This window comes from Protopterus annectens, chromosome 6.part0, assembly GCF_019279795.1.
Source record: "Protopterus annectens isolate FY-2018-M chromosome 6.part0, PAN1.0, whole genome shotgun sequence".
NCBI lineage: Eukaryota > Metazoa > Chordata > Ceratodontiformes > Protopteridae > Protopterus > Protopterus annectens.
This window is the reverse complement of record NC_056737.1, coordinates 1169588760-1169612364: the sequence shown is the minus strand read 5'-3', so window position 1 is coordinate 1169612364 and position 23605 is coordinate 1169588760. Positions and strand designations below refer to the sequence as shown.

General features: G+C 40.4%; 1 protein-coding gene across 6 annotated transcripts in view; it reads left to right on the top strand.

Annotated features, from left to right (window-relative positions):
* Positions 1-23605, top strand: part of TANK (TRAF family member associated NFKB activator) — a 1995915-nt gene that overhangs the window by 772996 nt on the left and 1199314 nt on the right. For 5 of the 6 annotated variants that reach the window (XM_044074789.1, XM_044074784.1, XM_044074787.1 and 2 more), the window contains one exon: positions 2997-3105. The gene's annotated coding sequence lies outside the window, so the exon portion shown is untranslated. Of the gene's footprint in view, positions 1-688; positions 867-2996; positions 3106-23605 lie in introns of those variants that run through there. The other variant, XM_044074786.1, reaches the window with a different exon arrangement.

Below are 23605 nucleotides of genomic sequence, written 5' to 3'. Positions count from 1 at the left end.
AGCTTAAAAAATGTCATGAGGTGTAAAGAATGTCTGATATAACAATGTTTACGTGGGAATAATACCCAGTAAACTGTGCTGTGATAGTTACAACCTCTTGAGCATAATGGCTGTTCATACATACTTTTGGTAAACAGGGTTATAGTATTAACTTCCACTATTAGCATACCTTAATTTTTGTGAAGTGGATACCCACGTTACTGACACAGGTGCATGACGTCTCTAAGTTTTAATTCAGTTTTTTATACACTATAACTAATAATGGCTACTTCTCCATTTAGAATCATGTGGTCATCTTTTCTTGTGGCTGCATACTATATATGTAACTATGTCCTTTTCAACTTCAGTGTCAAAGTCATAGCAACCATTTACACATGGGGATGTGGTTTCAAATGGCAAAGTAATCAGTTTCCCTTATGGTATATAGCTTAAGGAAGCAAAAAGTATGCAAAAATAGATACCTGTCTTTTATGAAAGACAGAAACTTGTGCATAACAGAAGATCGTACTGTAGTTTGTTTATAAACTGTTTTATCTGTCACTGTATAAGGTAACACAGGAAGAAGTAAAATGTCTGATTTTTTGCAGGTGTTCAGAAATTCATGAATTTATGATCAAAAATGACTTGCAGAATGTTTTCTTTATTTAATTTCTTTCAGATGATGAGATGGTGAGAAGTAACACAGAAAAAGTAAACTACACAATAAAGGCTCATTAATATTCAAAAACAAGCATGCTGATCGGACAGTCCCAGTTGTAAATTGAACATATACCAATAGAATAAGTGTGACTGCTGAATTACCATTGAGTGACCAGACTTTCTATTGGCATATGCTGTGGGACAGAGCAAAATATGAGAAAAATCAGGTACTTTCAGCAAAACTAAAGAAACAGAAACCTGCCTGAGTTTCCTTGTATTTTTGCATAGTAACTTGTAAAATCTTAATTTTTTTAACGGTTAAAAAAACAAAACAATGAAGATTATTTTTTCTCCCTCACTGAATGGATTGTACTGTGCAAGCATAGGAATGCAAGTCTGTACATATGCACTATACAACAGCACACAGAAGAGAAATCGGATGAAGACGGAAGTGTCTTTTGTATAATAGCAGTAATCCACTCCATTGTGTGGGTGTATCAGATTTACTCACAGTTGCCTTTGTTTAATTACTCAGGCTTCACCCTCATGATCAAACCCCACCAGCTGTGGGTAAATCCTGATATACCTAATCACAGTCATGGATTATTGCCAAATTGGTTGTTTTGCAAGTTTGTTAAAAACTTGTTTTTTTTTTTGTAACTGCATATACATGTGAAACATGTTTTAACTGTACAGTTTCTAGGAGGTACCCATATTGGCATGCCCTTTGTATTGTCTGTGACTGCATCTTTCTAATCCAAACCATCTGATCTGTTGTTTGCTGTTCGGATGCATCTTTAACAGTAGTGCATCTCTAAGAGGACTGTGTTATAGTGCAAAAATTAATTTGGAAATTATTATAATTTTTTTTTTTTATAAAATAAGTATTATGAAATAGAATTTTACATATAATCCTTAGATTTCTGCTGAGTTTGTACTCCACTGTGCTCTGTTCACATTAAATTGTTTGTTTCTTTCTTTCTTTCTTTCGGCTTTTCCCAGTTAGGGGTCGCCACAGCGGAACTCCGGTCCGCTAATGATTGGCAGTAGATTTTGACGTGCTGGCTTGCCGGGCCTAACGCACAACCTTCAACGAAAGAATGCCCATTCACGCATGTCACCACACAGAAGACGCTGTAAATGAGAATCGAACGGGCAACGTCTAACTGTGAGGGACAACGCTACCGCAGCACCACCACCGCAGCACCTGTGTTCACATTAAATACTAATGCATTTTTTTTTTAGTTTTGAGCATCATCAGCCGAGTTGCAGCTTTGTGTCTCAGTTTGAGGTTGTAGACTAGAATTACTCTGTGAAACATCTGTGATTTACTTGGCACTGTGGATAAATAACTCTGTAACTTTTGAACTGGTTTTTCTTTCCGATGGGTAGAAGTTTGAGAGTGCCCTAGAGTAACATCTGAGGCGGCTGCTAGTGGAGGCAGTCATCAGACAACCAAAAGACAACAATGGTGCAGCCGTCCATGGCTCACTTATGTAGACTCCTGTATACTGTGAGGCCAAAGGCATTGCATACTCGCCATTGGTGGAGGTGGGCAGAGGCAGGAAGTAGTTGTAGGGCTTAATAAAGGTGTTATCCTGTACTGCAGCAGCCTCTGGAGCATATTGACAAATTCCCGGCTGTAGAAGGGAAAAAATGGCAGCAGTGGCAATAGGGAGGTTCCCGTGTATGGAGATGTTTGTGGAGAGGAATCAGTAAAAATAACTTTTTTGTGATGTGATCATTTATTTATTAGCTATGTTAGCATTCCTTTTTTATGTTTCATGTTAGATTCCCCCAACATAGATATAAACAGAGTGCATTGTCATCTAAGAGCTTCTCATGAAATATGTGTTTTTTATCTGATATATAAAAAAATCACATTTATTATCCTTCACTGTGGATCTAAATACCCCAGTACATGTACAGAATTGAACGAGGCACTATTTGTTGGTGCTGTTGATTTATTTTGAAGTTACTGTGATGTCACACCATTTTTAAATAACTTTATTGAATTATCTACTTATGACATGGGCAAATTTACAATTATATAAAAGTAATCAAACTGTATTAGCAAATTAATATCAACAAACGTTATACTTCACATATATTGCTGTATATCATATAACCTAAGCAATGTTACATAAATTATTCAATTCCTGCCCCTTTTTTTTTAAACAAGAAACGTCTTCTTTAAACCATCACTTTCAACATAGGCAATCATGTAGTTATATAAATGAAAACAAACCAAACCAGCACAATCCTAGTTGCAAATATTTTGAGCTAAGAATTTTGCATTTGTAAGAAAAATAAGTAGTATATAAAATAAGCAGAATATATATTTCTTTGTTTTATAGATGATATACCAGAATGTACTGTTGTCATTGAACTGGAAAATGAGGTTCGCAGAAGTAATAACAGCCACAAATGGCAGATGAAGGAGAGAATATAGAGGAAGTTTCACTGGTAAGCAAGAATAATTTTTACCTTCCGTAAATACTATTAATCATAGCAAAAACAAGGATATTTTCACTGCTGTTATTCTCTCAGACTCATCTAAGACCATAGATAACACCTCATACACTCTCCTTTTACATTGGCTAGCTAATATTGATTTGGCAGGTAACATATCAAAATGAATCAAAAGTTATTCATCTGATTGATGACAAGCATGACAGTAGTCCCAAACAGTTGCTACTTTTCTACCCAACAGTATAGGTGTTCCACAAGGCTCAGAACTTGTTCTATTCAGTATGTTTGAAACTGACATGGGTACTGAGATTCTTGATGCCACAGTAGGGCAATACGCTGATAACTCTTCTGTTTCCTGTACTTTCAACATACTCGGTCAGTTGCAGCATTCTACAAAGCTTAACCTTCAAAGCCTAGAACATTGGCTTACAGAGTCAAATATTTTATTAAATTCCAGTAAAAGTAAAATACTCATCTCTATTACTTTACAAAGTAGCTCATCGGTTGAGCAAATCTCTCATGCCAAACATTTAGGTATATTCATGGATCACAAATTATTCTTCAAAAAGCGTATTGACATTGCATCTTCAAAAACTCACCAAAGGTTGGATATGTTTAACAAATCAAACTCCTAACAGAAACAGCAAGCCTTAATATAGTCCAAATGCTTGTACTACCTGCATGACTTTGCTTCCTTTATCCCTACTAATAATCCAAAAACTCTCCGTCATAAGGTAGAACAAAAATACAGTAAATCTGCAAACTATGCTGCTATTGTTACCAGCAAAACTCTCCATTATAGGGCACTTCATAAGATTAACTGCCTAGAGCTAAAACACCTTTTCACATTTAACCATTTAAAAAAAAACATACATAAAAATGTTGTATGAACCCAGCAGATGCCCACCCATCTCTAATTTACTTCCAAAATGTGTGCCTTGCAGAGACCCACGATCTTAGACCCAAAATAACATGTTTGGTGACTCTCTATACTCTTTTCATGTAGTCAAGCTGTGGAACAACATTCCCCCCAGAATTTAGACATGAGACTAAATATAAAACATTTCTGTGCAGTCTAAAAACCTCCCTGACTTCCACTTTGGACCTGTCCTTGTATCTTAATTTCATCTTCAGTGGTAAGTTCATAGGTGATTACTAGGCTAATGGCTTAAGAGCCCTTACAAGTCCAGCCAATGCAACCTGTTTTTACCCAATATATGACCCCTAGAGGCAAGAGGATGGCATGGATTTGTGTGCATGCATTGCGTATCTTACTGATTTCCTTTGTCCATAAGGGACACAGGCACTACCCCAGGTGTGAATTTGCGATTCCCCATCCATTGATCCAAATTCTGTTTTAACAAGGGCCAGGGAAGGGACCCCTCTTAATGTGAATAGGGAGCCTGTTCTAAAGAAGGGGCAAACTCTGAGACACATATATCTGTTCATTCAGCATGTTTTGCTTGAGCCATTGACCAAGTGCAGATCCTTAGATCAGGTGACCCTCGTGATGTTTGACTTGTGGATGTGTAGCAGCTCCATCAGGGCTGGATTTCTGAGTGCCTCGTAGGTCAGGCATAGGGCACCCCTTAATAGTCAGTAGGAGACAGAGTAAAAGGATAGGGCTGTTATCTATCTGCATAAGACATGTTGTTTACACCCTGTATTTTCTTTGTGAGGAACCTCTGAGGTTGCTTGAGCTGCTGTAAGTGTCTAGTCAAGTATATGCCAAATGGCGCATTGTACTTGATTATCGGTCTAATGAGGACCGAGTACAGCGGGACAATAATTTCTTTGGATCTGGATGCCGTACCTTTACTTATAAGTTGTGCTACACAGAAGGACTTCCTTCTCCACTGTGGACACATGGAGATCAAAGATCAGGCTTTCTATCTATCTATGTACCTAGATATCTCACTTCTGAGTCTGCTGTTAGGGGGGGTGCTATTGCTGTTGTAATTTGCAGGGGTATTTGACTTTCCAAAGTGTATGATGATGCATTTTTTTCACATTTAATTTTAGGCCATGGTTCTGGCACCACTCATTTGTTTGATCTAGACCCTTCTGAATGATATCTACATCACTGAGGGATTCAGTGATTACTCCCAGCTTGCAGTTGGCAACAGACTTGGTCATCCAGAGGCCTTCCACATTAGCCTTGACTTCAGAGAAATACATTCTGAACAGGAGTGGTTCCAGCACTAAGCCCTGAGGCACACCACTAGTAACTGGCCTCTTGCTGGATCTGGATTCACTCGCTTTAACCACATGTCCTGTCCATGAGCATCTTGGCTATCCATCTGATAATGTAGGGATTTATAGGGATTTATATTATAATATAGGTAGTTTTGTGAGTTTATTTACAATACCTGAGTGGGGAATTGTGTCAAATGCCTTGGCAAGATCAAGGTGGTGGTATGTACTGTTTTACCCTCATCCATGGCCTTGATGACTTTCTCAAAGAAATTCGGAAAAACAAAAAAAATGTGCCAAAACCACAAAACTTGAGAACAACTTTTAATAACATTAAAAAATAAGAGATTTTGTTCTACAAAGTTAGAACTTCATCAGACAATTCTACCAGATTCAGTAGACATGACCTGCCCTTGACAAAGCTGAACTGAGTTGTTATTTATCAAGTCCTTACATATAAGACTGATTGCACTTATGGGTCTGTAATTTCCCAGGTCAGTAGATGGTTCCCTTTTATGTAAAGGGATGACTTTTTGCAAAGCCAGTCTAGATCATCCTATCAGCCAGTCATCCTATCCCCAACCTTTATCCAGATTAGTTTCTTTTTTTGCAAAGGATCAGCTACTTTTAAAAGTACAGTGTCCTGAACAGGCAGATAAAAGAATTGTAAATGCTCTGTCTATTGATTGCTTATCAGTCCACCCTTGTAATGCATCCAGAGTAACATGATAAAAGCATTATGTACTTTATGGCTTATTGCACTAATGCCCCTTGAAGTTAGTGTGTGTTTTGTCTGCTTTTCAGTTAATTGGTATCGGCAAGTTTAAGCAGATGGACATAAACTTAAAGATTGATCAGTATCGCAGCCTTATTTTCTTTATCATTTTGTAAATGGATAAGTAGACTTTACTATGTACCCATTTCAACCATGACCTGGGCCAGTAGCATAAAGACTCCCATATTGCATAGACACTTTCCAATATCACTTAAGACTTCTGTATTAAGTCTTTTGTATCTTGTTTTTTTTCTTTAATAAGGCACTTGGAGTGCCTTATGTCTCAGTTTATCATTTTTCTATTTTGCTACTCCGCCTACACATAATTTTCCTTTGGCATTGCATTGTTTGCTTTTTATGTATAATCATTTTATTAAAAAATTCTTTTTATTTTAATGAATAGATTTCACTGATTTTGTTTGAAATGTATTGTAATTATTCAATATGTTTATTTGCTTATGCTTGTATGACAGTCCTATATCTGTTTACTTTTATGCTTATATTTTTGAATTGTATTGCTACCCTCTGTAAACTTCAGATAAATTCTTCTTAATTGGGCTCTACCTGAAAAGCGTCCTTGGTCCAACTTATCTACCCAGTTAAATGATAAGCAAGTGCAATATATAGAAACAGCTTTAGAACATGTAGTCCAACCAGCATATATTTGAGTTGTAGCTTGAGACTTGCTTTGCGGTGTGAGACTTGCTTTGTAATGTAATCAGGTAATTCTTCAGCCTAGAGAATGCTGAGGTAGGTCATCAAGGGTTCAATTCCAGCATTATGCCAAACATTACTTAAACCCTGGGTCGGATGCCCATGTCACTGATGGACAGTGGTGGCCACTTAATCATTCCCTTAGTAACAGAGACTCCTTTTAAATGACCAGGATACATTAACACGTGGGATGCACTTAGTTCATGCGTCTAGGCTTTTAAAGGCCGTAGTGGTCATTAGCATAGTATAAACCTACGAGAGGAAGAAACAGTACACAAACAGCAGCCTCATGTACAGAAATTATTAGAAAAAAAAACAAGCAAACAAATCAGTTTAATGAGTGCTTTTGGTCTGTTACAACACAAAACCACTCAAGCTTGGGGAAGAACTAAAGAATCCACAATGACAGTGACCGAAAGGCGGGTTTGAATTCTAGATTCTGGCTTTGAGGTGCATGACTTAACCACTGAGTCACTTGCTTGATTTGGTCATTTTTTACAAACCAACACTACATCTGGAAATTGCCATAAAGAGAGTCTATTTTAGTTTGGTATTTCCTTTCTTCATCTGTTTCTCTCTCTCATAAAGACACACACAGACACACCAGTACTACTTCAACTTACTTTACTGTCCTCATCAAGGTTTGAATGTTTTCTTTCTGTCCTTCTTGATTTTACTGTGTACTGTTGGCATTGATCTGCTTTAGCTTTTAATGTAGTTAATATTTGTGTCCTTGTGTCCATCTAATTTTTAACATCAGATGAAATATATCCCACACATGAACAAACGTGCTTCTGGCATATTTTGTTAGTCATATCAATATAACTTCATTTGTGATATGGGTTGATTTCATATTTTGAGGCATCCAGTCAACTTAGAACTTGCTTTTCATGTCAGTAATACTGCTTGTTGCCCAGTCCTGCAGTGCCTTTCAAAACCAGAACCAGGGTGCTTTTTGTCTGTTAATTTGTATTCATTCTAACTCCGTTTCCACCCCCTAGTCTTTATCACCAGCCACCCATCTGTCTTGGTATCAGTACACTGAAACATGTAATTTAACATGTGGAATGAGGATATTGATATCAACATTGTGTTAAAATATAACCAGTTGCTTATGTTTTTTTTTTTACTTTTACTTTTAACTGTAATGGGGGGGGGGCAGTGGCAGAGTTCATGATTCTCAGTATTGCAGTAGTTTATAAGCTGTATATGGGTTGTATCCTGCCAGCATTACAAAGCTCTGGTTTCCTCTCACACCTTCACTCTGACTGCTGATTGGACAGCCCCATGGAGGGAAATATTTCTTCAGCACTTTCTTGGCACCTCATGGAGAAGCAACTCAGAGGCTTCACGGGAGCAGCAGCTGGACTTCAGCTTTGTTTCTGGCAGATAACCCTCTTGTGGGGAACCTATCCATACTGATTGTTGACATTAAAAAAAATGTGCTATTTTTTGTAAATAGGGCTTTTTAGCAGTAGTTCCCCTTTAAGAAACCTTGTATTCCCATCAGTATCAGACGTTTCCTGTTAGGGACTGCCGTTTTTATGACAAAATGTAGTGCTTATGTTAACTTTCTGTTAAATACAAAAGCTTAGTGTCGAGAAGTGTTTTATACAGGCAGGGACAATTACAGGGTATGCTTGTGCTTCTGTATGTTGTGTGATGATGTTACCTGACATTTTTTCTGTCAGCTTGAGTTTTCAGAAAAGAGGATTTCTGACTGGAATTTAGTGTGCTGCTCATGTTTGGGGGCTGCGTATGTGAGTATAAGTGTACGTGTGCTGCTTGTGAACACATTTTGACAAGTTACCTTCCAACCAACTGATACCAGCAAAAGCGTACTGCCTTAGAGACATCTCCTTGGTAATAGCATGGATACTTATCCTGCTTCAGCTGTTCCATGTCCTACACTACCTAGAAAGAAGAAATAACTTACCAAAGAGCCCTTGCCGACACCGCAAGCTCAGTCAACACCTCAGATGATGGTGGGTGATTCTGCAGTGGCCATTTGTTGTTCTTCAGACCACTCTCTTCTCTCTCCAGCTTCTTCTGGTTCCTTACAGCCACCATGAACTGGGGGTCAGCTATGCCCTGTTTGGCTGTTTCAGTGTACAAACCATGTAGGGGAGAACCACCTCATGTGGGTCATGGAGACACTCCATGTGTATCCAAGGGAAGAGACCGCTAGGCAGAGCAGTAGTGCCCTCTCTGGTTCATTCTTATGTTTACATATATTATTTATTATATTTATATATTAATTTATATGTTTATTTATATTTGTTTACCAGGGTAGTGCACTGATCTCAATGGACCATTTGCAAGAGCAACCCAGATGAGCAAAACATATTTACAGATAAATGCCTATGCTAAAAAACAAACAGACCACACACACACACACACACACACACACATATATATATATATATATATATATATATATATATATATATATATATATATATATATATATATACTGGGAGCTATTTAGCTTTGTTGAGAGGCAGTGGCATTAATTATTGAGGGAGTTAGTAATGAACTGACAGATTTTTTTGGAGGTGGTTTGTAAGGTGGTGGCATTTTTCTTTGAGGCTGCAGCTATAATGGGTAGCACATATTTGAGTTGAGAAATGAATATCCCTTTGCTTGTGGCAGCTTTGGCTGGCATGGACAGAAGAGGAGATAGCTTGTTTGCTCACAGCAGAAGTGTGATGATCTTTTTATGTGTGTTTTGAATGTGTAGTTGAAAGTTAAGAGATTGGTCTACCCAAATGCCAAGGTATTAGAAGGATGGGGTAGTTTCTATGGTGCTATTATTGGCATCTTTAATATTAAGGAACCTGGGTGCCTTGGCTATTTTTGATTGGTTGCAAATAGCATTGCTTTTATTTTTGAGGGATTGAGTATAAATTTCTGGCCTATTACCAACTGGTTGAGAGTTTGGAAGTCATTCTGTAGCTGAGTTTTTATAACAGAGTAAGATTTGTTTGACCTGTAGTCTTCCTCCAATCCTATCAAGAAAAAAACAAAAGTTTAAACATTGTTCATCTGAAGATGTATAGTCTGTTTGAAAACATGATTTTCTTTCCTTATGCAGGCATCCTGGTGGTCAGAAATCTCTACCCCTCCCCCCTTGGGGGGATTAAGGGGTTGGTGTAATTGTTAAGGTGTTTACCTTACAGACACAAGGGACATGGTTTAATTCTCACCTTTGAATGAACATTGGCAACTGCCTGTAAGGGCAGCTAGCTTAATACCTACCTATAAACCTGAAAATTCTGTCAGCAGAGATCTTCCTGAAGGAACCATGTCAAAGGATTCTGATGTAATTAGAGACGGTGTTTATTTTCTCAAGCCCAGATGTCCGATCCAGAGGAAGCTTGTTTCTCACAACTCCCTTGGAGGAATTATCTTTCTCTCAGGATATTGCCAGGATGACTGAGGTGTTTTTATGGGAAAAGGTGGATGTTCCTGTTTAACTGATGAGATATAATATGTAGTGCACGGAGCATGGTGATTTATGCTCCGATATTCATAAAAGACAAATCTGTTAAGCAATAGAGTGGTACAAGACCCTACCTTAACAAATGTTAAGCACCCCCCTACTGAAGCTGTTAAGATTGGGTCTTGGGCTAGGCAGTCAAATCAGCCAATACAGATCAGCAAATGACAGTGGCAGAATAAAAGATTTTGTTCTACCTGCTGTCTGTGCCAGTAAGGTGTCCTTTCCTCTTACAAACTAAGAAGTTACTAGAGTGTCCCTTCCTCTTACAAACTAAGAAGTTACTAGAATAACAGGATGTTTGTGTTCGCCTGCATTTTCTGAAGGATACGAAGTCTGAAACCTAAATTTATGTCATTATTTAGTGCCTTCAGTCCTCTCTGATTTGTCTGAAAACCAAGTACTTTATGGTGAGCAGGCCAAACAAATAAGGCACAAATATGAACATTCTGCAAAACTCTGGACAGTTTATAAGTAAGACATTAATGTAAACGTAAGGAGACTGTGTTACTATGCCTTTCTGACAGCAGATGTTAGTGGCTAACTACATTATGGCTCTAAAAGCTGGCACAACACTTAGTGTTTTTTTTCTGTAACTAGTAGTAGTACTTCTCAAATTCTTCTTGATACGATATTGAAAGCCTTAACCCTAATACACACTTGCCATTCTTCTAATGTCTACAGGGTCCTTGAGCATGAATCCTTCCAAGTGTTCTCCACCCTCATGCCTAGACACTGGGGTACTTGATTTGATTATTCCTACCAAAATCGTCTCTGTCTTACCTTCCAGCTGTACCATTATTTATTTATCTTTCTTCAGTGCATTACATTATCACTTCTTAATAGATAGGCATCTGCAAACATATATAAGCCAAGAACACTGCATCAGTGGGCCCAGGCAGTATCCCAGGATGCCTTCTGAATAGCATGAAACATGATTTCTCAGGCCTTCTGGAATTGCTGTTTAACTGTAGCCTCCTAACATGTTTCATGTCTCATGAATGGAGAACAGCAACAGTTATCCTTCTGCACGAAGGTGGGCCATCTACAGACCCTGGAACTACAGACACGTAAGTCTCACTAATCTCATATGCAAAGCCATCAAAAGAATTATCACGGAGATGATAAATAACGATATAGGAACCTCCAGACACTTGACCCAACCCAGTTTGGTTTCATCAAGGGCAGATCATGCCTGCTCATCCTGGTGGACTTCTTTGAAAGGGTCAAAAAGCAATGGATGAGGGCAAAATGGTTCACACTGGCTTCCTTGACCTGGCCAAGGGATTTGGCACAATACCCCACTCGGGCATTGTTGACAGACTTAAGAGGTTAGGTGCAAACCCTTATGTAACCTGTTGGATGACCAGTTGGCTCATAGAAAGGACCCAGGAAGTTCGAACTAGGGAGTCCACCTCTGCAGAGAGGCAAGCCACAAACTGTGTCCCTCTGGGATCAGTCCTGGAACCGCTATTTTTTGGCATTTTGTCCCTTTGTGATCAGTCCTGGAACTGCTGGTTTTGGCATTTACTTCTCTGAAGTCAAGGCCAATGTCATTGGCCTCTTGCTGAATAAATATGCATATGATTGTAAATTAGGAACTGTCATTGAATCTCCCACTAATACAGATGTTCTCCAGGAGGGGCTGACACAGACAAACAACTGGTGCCAGAGCCATGGACTAAAACTAAATACAAAGGAATGCATAATAGTATTCTTCAGGAAGTCTTCCACCCCTGGTAACTATCATATTAACAACAAACCCCTTAGATTTGACCTAGTAGTCAGGAACTTGGGGATACACATAGACAGTAATCTAGCCTTTGACCATCACATGTCTACAGCAGTTCATAGGTTCATATGTGTGTATTAGGCTAATGGCCCTGGAGCCTTTGCAAGCCTAGCCCATAGAAATGCCATTCAAAAGTTCCTTATTTGCCAGTGAGGAAATCATTCTATTTTGTGCAACATATAAATAAAGGTATGGCATCTAAGTCTAAGAAGGTTATTGTTCCACTGTATTCAGTAGTCATCAAACCTATCATTGAGTACAATGCCCCCTTTGGTATGTACCTGACCAGGCATATCCAACAACTGGAGCATCAACAGAGGTTCCACACTAAAAGAATACAGGGTGTAAGTAACAGGTCCTCTGCAAACCGCTTCAAGGTCCCATCTGTGTATTCCATCTCCAATAGGCTGAGTCGAGATTTATGCCTGGCATACAAGACATTGTCAGACCCCACTCTAATGGACCTCCTGCATATCCACAAAACAAACAGTGTCAGAATTACCCATTCTAAAGACTTAAACCTTGCCAGTGATATAAATAGGACCTGCTGGAGAGATAGGTATGTATCCCAGAGACTACCCCTTCTCTGGAAAAAGGCTTCCCATCCATGTGAAGCAGAGTTCCTCCCTAACCCTGTTCATGTTGGGATGGTGGCCTAATGGTTAAGGTGTTTACCTTACAAACACAAGGTGCAGGGTTTGAGTCTCACAAGGGATAATTGGCTAGGCTTAAAATGGCTCGCAAGGGCAGTTAGCTTAGTACTAATCTATGAACCTATAAACCTATGTGTAATTTGGACAGTTGGATGAGGAACAGGAAATTCATCTCTGATTTGGCACCTATGTCTCTAATGGACATAGGCAGCCTGTAAATCATTCATCTCTCAGGCCCCTGGTTGTAAATGTTTCACCTCCCAAGCCCCTGCTTACACTTAAGGGTACCAGAACTTGTCAGAGATTTGAGATGGATGCCTAGGCTTAAAAAGGCTCTTGTGGTCATTAGCATAGTAAACACCTATGAGCCTATAGGGAATTTCAACTAGTTTCTTTTCCTATTTCTAATAGGCAGTTCCTAATGTTTTCTTACTAACTCCCTCACAATAATGAAGAGGACTAGGGGAGGTGAAAAACCTTGTGTACTCATCCTTCATTCAAAAGTTCCTTATTTTCCATACCTGTGCAAAAAAGGACTTTAGTATACTGCCTGAACCCACTTCAGGACATTTTGGACAAATTTCCCTTTCAGGGGTTTCAGAAATGAGCTCCCTTGACACTGTTTCAAATATCTTTCTTATTTCAAAAAATACTAGGCTTGCCTCTGAGCCTCTTCTGTCATTTTTTTAAAAAAGCTACTAACTGCCATCAGTTACATATTGTAGTTCTATTTGAGGCAAATCCATTTGGATGTCGGTTAGCTTGGGGTGGTGGGGGAGCATCTCTTCCAGTCTTTTTGCTAACACTTTGGCCAAGACATTAAGATCTAAATTAATGAGGGCTATCAGCGTAAAGTTACTCATCTCTGGCATATCCTCCTCCGAATTTGGGATTACTGTTACCATTGACTGATATGTCACTCTCAGTTCCTTGGAATTATTTTTAATATATTTGAAGAGGAAGACCTACTTCTCATTCAGTACTTCCCACCCCATTTGTAGACTTAAATTGATACCTTTTTATGCCCTTCTATTCAATGTTGCAGTATTCTTTCCATATGGATTGTATTCGGCCATTGTCACGATGTCTAGCCTGTATACAAAAGCTTAGAGCCACTGCCTGTACAAGGGATGTTGCACAAAGGCACAGACAATGTCAGCCATAAAAAGGGCATCTGCACGTACAATCTTCAGAACTTTTTCCTCCCATTCGGAAAGGTTGACTTGTATGTTCGGTCTGCTGTTGGATGTCATTGGTGTCGTCTTCCAGCTGTAGATAAGTACCCCATAGGGGATTTAATATATTGCTACTGCCTTTTGTTTTTGTTAATGTCATCCAGGAAGGACAAGTGTAAGTGTGGTAGGAAAATTCCATATAAAGATTGTCACAAGCTTTGCTTATTTTGTTTAGGGCATAATCACGACCACCAGGCTTGCTGTATTTGTCAGGCCTTTGTTCCTAAAACTTTGCCCAGTCATCTGTCGGTCTTGAATCTTTATTTACAAAACCAAAGACTCAAACGTCTGGTTAGGGATGCTATGGAAGGTTCCGCGAGTGCTTCTGAGCAGTCTGCAAAAAGGAAGATTAGCAAGGCTAGCTCCGAATCCTCTTTAGCTGTGCCTACTCCCACCGACGTTCCCCAGTGGTGCAGCCAGAGGTAGGGTCCACTCCCTCAGTAGGTACATCTAAAACTCTGACTCCTTTGAGGTGCTGAGATATTCCTTCTTCCATACTCCACTGTAGGATTCCCATGTCTACTTTTCCAACAATTTGCTCCTCCATTATTTGTTAACTAGTTTGTTATTGCGTTCTGGGCCTTCATATGCAATTCTTTCTTGTGGTGTAATCTTTCTACTTTTCCATCCAACACTGGACTGAAATCTCATACTAAAAATCATATTATCCACTCAACATGTGATTTCTACCCAGTGTGCTTAAGGAAACACTCAAACGCTGAAAGTTTTCCCCACTGGGGAGCGCAGTGACGCTATTGCATAGGATCTATTTTTCATTCCCACTGGTCCTTAAATCTCATGATGTCCTTCTGTTCTGATATTGCAGTATTCATAACAGTAGGGAGTTGCTGCTTTCAATGCCACCGTCTGGCCAGTATACCAAAGTCTTAGTCCAGGAGGATACATGTGGCATCGGTTACCAGGGCTATAAACCGACGTTGGGTATAAAAGTGACATCTGCACGTACCCTCATCAGAATTTTTCTGCAGCAGTGATCATCAGTTGCCCGTTTGCCAGTTCCACTTGTGCATCTCGCTTCTGCATGACATTTCTTCAGACGACTGCATTCCAGTTTGTTAAAAACCTGATGACCATTTTTGACCATTACAGATAAGTGCCTGCTGGGGTGTTCATACTTATTTTTCCTTACAGTTAGACTTACATGTCAGCTAGGAAAGGGAAGTGTGCTTGTGGGAGACAAATTCCTCACAAGGACACACACAATAAGTGTGTTTTTTGTCTAGGCGAGGCCCACGACCTTACATCCTGTTCAATCTGTAAGTTGTTTATCCCCAAGACCCTACATAGCCATTTAGTGTCTTTGAATCTTTATCTTGAAAACCAGTGACTTAGACGCTTGCCGTTAGGCATGGAGGGAGGAGTAGGCCCTTCAACGAGCTGCCTAGGAAGAAGGCGAAAAAAGCTAGGCCCAAATCCCAGCCTTCAACGAGCTGCCTAGGAAGAAGGCTTAAAAAGCTAGGCCCAAATCCCAGGCTGCGCCTCAGGTGTCCGATCAGGCTCTCAAGGTGATTGAAGACCCGGAGTCCGTTAAGACGGTTTCCAAGGCAGGTCCGGGAACCTTAATGGAAGCCAGGGTGCGGGATACCGAAGGTATGTCAGCTGTGGTAATTCGGCCATCAGAGTCTGATGGTGGAGGGGAACCATGGCTCACGTTCTTGGAAGCCCTTGCTCCTCTTATTCATGCTAGGCTGAAGTCCGCTTCTCTTCTGACTGCTTCTGCAACCCCCTTGAAAAGGAAACTGAAATCCAAGCACTCTGAACCACCACAGATGCCTGGCTGGAAATCTTTCTCTCAAAGTCTGTTTAAGGCCTTTCAGGCATTACAGTCACAGCAACGTCCCCCTACTCTCACTTCTCAACCAATCCATGTGTCTGAGGAAGATTATTCATCTTCTAAGGAGTCCTTCTCCTATGAAACACAAATTGAATCCCCCAAGGAATTCATTACTCCAGAAGAGGAACATTTTAAGTGGCAGGCCTCTGAGGTTTCAGAATCCAAGAAAAGGTACTTTGACCTTTTGCAGATGGAACAGCTATCTCCCTCAGCTGTGCCTCTCTTACTGCCTGCTTTTCAGGATACCTTCCTAGCTGCTTCCCAGTCTCCTGACTCCCAACCCCCAGCAGAAAAATGACCTGATCATTTTTACAGGGTCCCCCAAGACGCACAGTTCCTTTACAAGAGCCCTCCTGCAGACCCAGGTGTTATAGCTGTTTCCAGACAATTACCTTCTACTGCTCTTTATCCAACTGATAGTAAATTTATGAATAGGACAGGTAAAAAGGTATATACCTCCTCCAGTCGGGCCATTAGGGCCCTGAACTACCAAACCCACATGGCAAGGTATGTACTTGACACCATTTGAAAAGCCTCTACCCTTCTGTTTGAGGTGCAGGATTCCCCTATCAGAACACAACTAAATTCACTTTTATCCACAACATCCCAAGTGACCAGGCACTCTGTTAAGTACAGCTATGATGCTGTGGAAGCTACATCCAAAGCTGCTGCTTCTGGATCAGTGCTTCAATGTTACTCCTGGGTACGGCTACAGCCCCTCCCCATGGATGTTCAAACTAAGCTTCTGGATGCACCCTTAGACAGTAAGGCCCTTTTCGGACAAGCCTCTGCTGAGTTTCTAAAATCCCTTCAGGAGAAGGGTAAAGAATTACAAAACCTCAAACACCTTCTGGTGTCTCCTATTCCTAGATATCATAGGAATTATCCTCAGAAACCCTCCTTTGTTAGAAGGCAATCCTTCCATTCAGCACTGCAATCAAAGGGATGTAGACAGTCGAGAAAAACATCTACTCCCAGATTTCCCTTCAGATCCTCTACCACACCCTTTCGGAGCCATTCTGAGCAATCCAGGCCTCCTCCACTGTGACTCACCCCTTCTGCATCCAACAACACCTTTATCCTTTTGACTCTCCCTCTCCCTTCCCTCCTGGTGGAGTGTAACAACAGAAAAAATGGGTCCTCTACATCATCCAGAGAGGATATTACATGACTTGGTGGATGCTCCCACCTTTACAAGGGATTCTTCAACCACCAAAAAAAACAAATCCACCTGTTCCCCTCATCATTCATCAACTTCTAAATCAAGGCACCATAAAACTGGTGCCCACCCCTCAAAGGAACACTGTTTTTTTATTCCAGAATGTTCCTGGTACCAAGGAAAGAGGGTCCTTGGAGTCCTATCCTGGATCTATCCTTTCTCTACCTCTTCCTCCATGTACCCAGTTTCATAATTATCACATTATCTCTACTCTTGCCTCTTATCCCCTCCCAGGCATTCATGGTAGCTCTGGATCTCAAGGATGCCTACCTGCACATCCCCATTTATCTGGATTTATCTGGATTACAGGATGTTCGTCAGATTTTCAGTAGGCTCCTGTCATTTTTAATTCTCTGCATTGCATTTTGGTCTATCCACTGCCCCAAGAGTGTTTACAAAGTGTCTAGCCCCCTTCATTGCTCATTGGAGGACCCAGGGTATACAAATATACCCATACCTAGACAACCTACTCATCCTGCATCAAGACCACCAACTCCTACACCTTCATCTACAGCAGGTGTCAAATGCCATCTCTCTTCTGGGATTCACGATCAACATAGAAAAATCTCACCTGACCCCCTCACAGGACATGATTTTCCTGGGATGCAGAGTCTGCACAGACTGCATAAAGGCCTTCATCCCAGACCAAAGGATTCAGGAACTCTGTCTGTTCTTCAATCAGATCCTTACACAAACTGTCCTAACATCTCAGGAATTCCTGAAATTGTTAGGCCAAATGGCATCTCTTATACCCATGCTGCCTTTGGCAAGACTCCACATACGCAAAATTTAATGGGTGTTAGAAAACCTATAGACCCAACATTCCCAGCCCTTGAACTCCCCACTTCCACTACTCCTATGCCTAAAAAAGGAGATCCAATGGTGGATATCTGCAATGCAGACTAACCCGGGGACCCACTTTCAGATCCCAGCACCACTATAACGATCCACAGATGCTTCAGATCTGGGCTGGGGTGCAGTGTTACAAACCAATTGACAACACTTCTCAGTACAAGGAAAATGGTCTACTCTAAGGGTAAAAGACCACATCAATATCAAGGAAATGAAAGCCCTGCTGTTAGCCCTTCGAACATTCAAGCCCTTTATCCTGCCAGGAACCCTAAAAGTAATCACAGACAATATGACTGTCCTGTGGTACATAAACAAGCAGGGGGGGACCAGGTCCTACCCACTATGCAGCCTGGCCATCCAGATTTGGAATCTAGCCACTTCCCTCAGGGTACACTTAATTAGCCATGTATATTCCCTCAGAAAAGAATGTTATGGCAGACACACTCAGCAGAACCTCAGCCCCCTGTCACGAATGGATACTTCAGAGAGAGGTTTTCCTAGACTTGATACACAGGTGGGGTATTCCACAAGCAGACCTATTTGCCTCCCCAGTCAACAGGCAGATGCCCAACGTCTGCACAAGGAACCCACATCCACATGCTTGGAAAGTGGTCTCCTTCTCCTTTTCATGGGAGGGGGGGTGTTCCTGTACGACCCCCCCCCCTTCACTCTAATCCAGAAAGTTCTCCTAAAAATTCAGAAGGACAAACCAAAACTCCTACTGGTGACTCCCTTTTGGCCAAGACAGCATTGGTTTCCCCTCCTATTTTTTCTAGCCAAGGGCAATCACCACAGGTTACCCCACCGTCTAGACCTTCTTACACAGAACAAGGGGTCCCTGCTACACCCACAGGTAAACAACCTAAAACCGACCTTATGGGTGATAGAATTCTGATCCCTTACAGACAACTTTATTCGGAGGACATACTCAGTGTTCTGCAGGAGGCCAGAAAACCTAACACTAGGAGAAACTATGTAGCTAAGTGGCTCAGATTCTCCAATTGGTGTCATAGGGACAACCAAGACCCCCCTCACTACCCCCATTCCTATACTACTTGTGTGAGCTTCTCCAAACAGGGCTAACATATTCTTCTATCAAAGTCCATTTGTCGGCCATCTCTGCCTGTCTGCCCATTTCACCACCTTTGGCATCCAGACTGGAAGTCACCATATCAAACCCCCACGGTAACCCATACCTCCCCTGTGGGACCTAAACTTTGTATTAGAAAAGTTAACCTTGCCCCCCTTTGAACCAGCACATTCTGTTTTGTTGAAACTTTGCACCTTTAAAACAGTCCTACTAATTGCCCTCACCTCCGAGGGTTTCAGAGATCCAAGCTCTGATGACCACATCTTCCTACCTTATTTTCCACAAGGACAGAGTGGTCCTCAGGACTAACCCCTCATTCATGCCCAAGGTAGTTAATGAACTCTCTTTGAATCAATCCATTAACCTACCAGTTTTTTATCCTCATCCACAAAATGCCTCAGAAAGGACCCTACATTCCCTGGATGTACACAGACAAATTCCATACTACTTAGACAAAACCAAAGATATCAGGAAGTCAGATCAGTTATTTATTTCCTTCCACCCCGGAGCCATAGGGAAAGCTGTATGTAAGCGAACCATTGTCTCTTAGATCTCTAAGTCTATTTCCTTGTGCTACTCCCACCATGGGAAATCCTTACAAGGCAATATTAAATCTCACTCTACCAGACCAGTGGTTTCCTCTACTGCCTTTTTCAAAGGCATAGACTCCTCTTCTATTTTAGAAGCAGCTACTTGGACCTCAGTACACACCTTCACAAAACACTACAAGCTGGACATAGCATCCCGTGCTAGAACAGGATTTGCCAAGACTATCCTACAGGGTCTCCTTGACCATAGGAACCCTTCCTCCTCCCAAGTTCATATTTAAAGCTCAGGTACTCCCCCTACTGTTATGAATACTGCAACATCAGAATAGAAGGACATAGAATAGTTGTGTAAGAACTTACCATAACCTTAGATGTCCTTTTCTTCTATGTTGCAGTATTCAGTCCCACCCACCTACCCCCTGTCTCTTTTCAACCTCTATCCCAGGTATCTTCTGAGGGCACATTGCCATCATCCCCCCTGGTCTGTATCTACACAGCCATCCTACTGCTCTGCGACTGGCCTATATGTAAGTCTAAGGGTCTCAGATTAGGATCCTTCTGGTTAAACTTCTGGTTAAACCTCACAGGCACTACTGTATGTGGCAAAACTATTCTGATGAGGGTATGTGCTGATGTCACTTTTATACCTAAAGTCAGTTTATGGCCCTGGTAACCGACGTCACACGTACCCTCCTGGACTAAGGCTTTGGTATACTGGCCAGATGATGGTGCTGCAAACAGCAACTCCCTACTGTTATGAATACTGCAACATAGAAGAGAAGGTCATCTAAGGTTATGGTAAGTTCTTACAGAACTATTCTTTCCTGCTTGAAATTTTTTGTGGAACATCAAATCTCACTCCTTGCTTTCCACCACCAGGTTTATGGTTTGCAAAGATTTTATTAAAATGTTGATTTTGGAACTTGCTTGCTTCACTTCCAGCTTTTTATGTTGAAGACATCCAATGTGAGGTCCTGCTCTTCTTATTCTTTGTATGATTCATTTCCTCCTAATGGGAGGTGAACTGCAGTTTCCCAGGAAGATTGTTACTCTGCCATGCAGTTTAGCCTCAATCTTCCTTCTGCCTGCATTCAACTGTAGATGTCCAATGAGCTAGCCATGATCAGCATATGAGACTAATATATTGTTTAACAGTGTTACTTGAAACTAAGCTACTGTTCTGATGGTTTGGATTGTGGAGTTTCAGCAAAGATATAACCATACGCAGACATTTGACATGTCACCTCCTCAGGCAGTATTGGCTGTTACATTGTCAGATAATGGTTACTTGGATGTCCAGGAGAAACAGTAAGTACACATTCGGATCTGGATTTTCCCTGTATAATATCTGATCTAAAGTGTGTTTTCTGAAGAAAAGTGGGGCCATAGGACAAGAGACTGAAATAAAGTATGCTGTTGCCTTCCTCATTCATCAGAAAAGATGTAAAATACTTTGTCACAATATGTATCCAAGGAAACCTTGGCTAATTCCAATTCCCTGGGTTACTTTGGTAGGAGATCTAAATGTGTTGTTTGTCAAAGCACATTCTGAGTAGCAGAGCGAGTTTACATAGGAAGTGACCAAGTGAATTAAATCTTTCATTGATTACATTCACAGGTATTATCTGGCCTGGAAGAAAATCATTAGATGGTTATATTAATGAACTAAAAAGCAAATATGCGCAAAAATAACCAGTAAATTGTAGAGTACAAAGTCGGGGGGGGGGTGCACTCCAGGCAAAGGAATAACAGTTCCAGAAACTTAAAAAATACCACACAAAAGCAGAAGTAGCTCCAGTTGGCATTCATCTATTACTCAGAAAGATGCCCTTGAAAAAAATCTGGAAATGTGCTAGAAATGGAAAATGACAAAGGAGAAATATTTGAACATGTAATCAGACTAGAATTAACAACTTCACGTCATTACTGCATTAAGATCTGAAGAAAATTAAGATAGTCCACTTGCGCAATGAGATTCTGAGGGCCTTGTTCCAAAAGACTTGCTCTCCATGTAAGTGATTTAGTCTGGACTAAGACCTATCTATAAAGCAGCTGTACACCGGACTAAGTCACTTACACAGAGAGCAGATATTTTAGACTCCACTGATGAGTCACAGATGACAGCAAAACTCAGAAAAAAAAACGGCTTAATGCTAAAACTACATAGGCATTTTGACCCCCCTTATTGACAAACTAGGCAATATGGATTCCAAATGTAAATGTATTTTAGGGAAAATTGAGTAGTTCACAACATGCATAAAATGGAACATGCTGTAGGCCATCTGTAGTACTACCTAGCCTACTAAATGCAATAAAAGTGTTACTATGGGCTTGGATGAGGTACAGCCAGATGCATGGTACATGCACGCATTTGATCACCTTTTACCAGTCTCACTTCAATAGGCATTGTGGCCACAAAGAAAAGAATTGTTTATTTTGTTGAGAACAAGTCATCATGTTTTTAAAGGTTGTTTAGTGATAGTGGAGGGGAATTCAGCAAAAACAGGATGAGAGCTGTAGCTAAGAATTTTATCATAGAAGCCAAGACTTAATTCTTAATAAAGACAACAAAATCTTCATGGAAACTCTGTGAAAGGAGAACAAAGCAAAACAAAACACGTGAGAGTAAACTGCCTTAGAATGGGCTGTTACCTTAAAAAAATCTGAGAGATGTTGGTGGTTACAGTTCAAATCTGCTCATTTATAAACAGCGTCCAAATCTTCCAACAGTGTTAGTTCATAAGCACCTGAGGGTGCTGTGATGAATGATTGGATAGGACTGGACAGCACTGCATTGCATTTTGTGTATACAACGTCTGTACTGAAATAGAATGCTCACTCATGGTTCACAGAGCATTGTACAGCTAGTTGTTATGGCATAAGAATAAAAGAAACTGGGGACATGATTTGCAATAAACAGCTAGACTGTACACAGTGGAAAGGTCCTATTACTGTCATTGAACAAGATGGACTCCCAGTTGCAGAGACCAGAAGATTGGAGATACAAGGATACAGTGGGGAGCTGAAGTCAGTGGCAGCTGACCCTAGCAGTCAGTTTGCCAACCAAGGGAAACGTACAGAAAATAACTTGCTAAGCAACTATAGCATGCAGAAAGAATAACTCCTGAATTTTTGCCAAAAAGGGTGAATTCTATTGATATTAACTTTTTTTTTTTAACAGAGAACTGAATTTTCCCATAACATCAGTGTATACTCTCCCCATAAATTATAATGTGAAGGGACCTTTTGAAAGCCAAAAATAAAGAAGGAAAGCAATCCTTCTGTGGTATAGCAGATGTTTTGCATGTGGAAAGAGGCAAAGAAGATGAAAAGAGAGACTGAGAAAGAAAATTTGTGAGACATATGCATTGAAACTGAATGAAAACTTAACTTTCCTTTTTTTATCGTAAGTCACTAAAAAAATATTTCTGTCAGAAATGAAGGTTTACGGATGAAGCATATGATCTTGCTGAACAAATATGCAGTGTTAAGCTTCAAGCTATATTTCGGAAAACTGTCACAGTGTAAAGGGGATGCAGAGTAATGATGGCTTTATGGATAAGGAATGGAAGTACTGCATGCTTTATAAATGTATTTATTTTTCTGTGATGGGGAAAAAGGTAGTGTTTCTGTGTAGCTCAGATTAGAATTGTAAATGTGGTAAAGAATGGCAACCAGATAATATGTATCAGGATAATAAATGTTTGCATTTGAGACACCTGAGGTGTTGCAGCAGTCATTGTCCTAATGAAGTAAATTGTAACTTCTGTGGAACAATAAAGATAGATTTCATAGTTATAGATTTATAACCTTTGCAGAAATGTAAAATATAAACTGAATGAGATTTTTAGTATGTACTGATGCTGTTTTCTCATGGAGAAGGTGGACATTGACGAGACATCTGTTACATTTTGGATAACACATTTTAAGTGATGGTCGTACAGTTTGATATTAGATAAGGTTGTTATCATGACGCCTTGAAGACACTGCAATACCGAAAGGTAAATGGGTTTTTAGATTATCTGAAAAAATTTCAGATTTAAAGATAATAGAGAGGTATATTACAAGT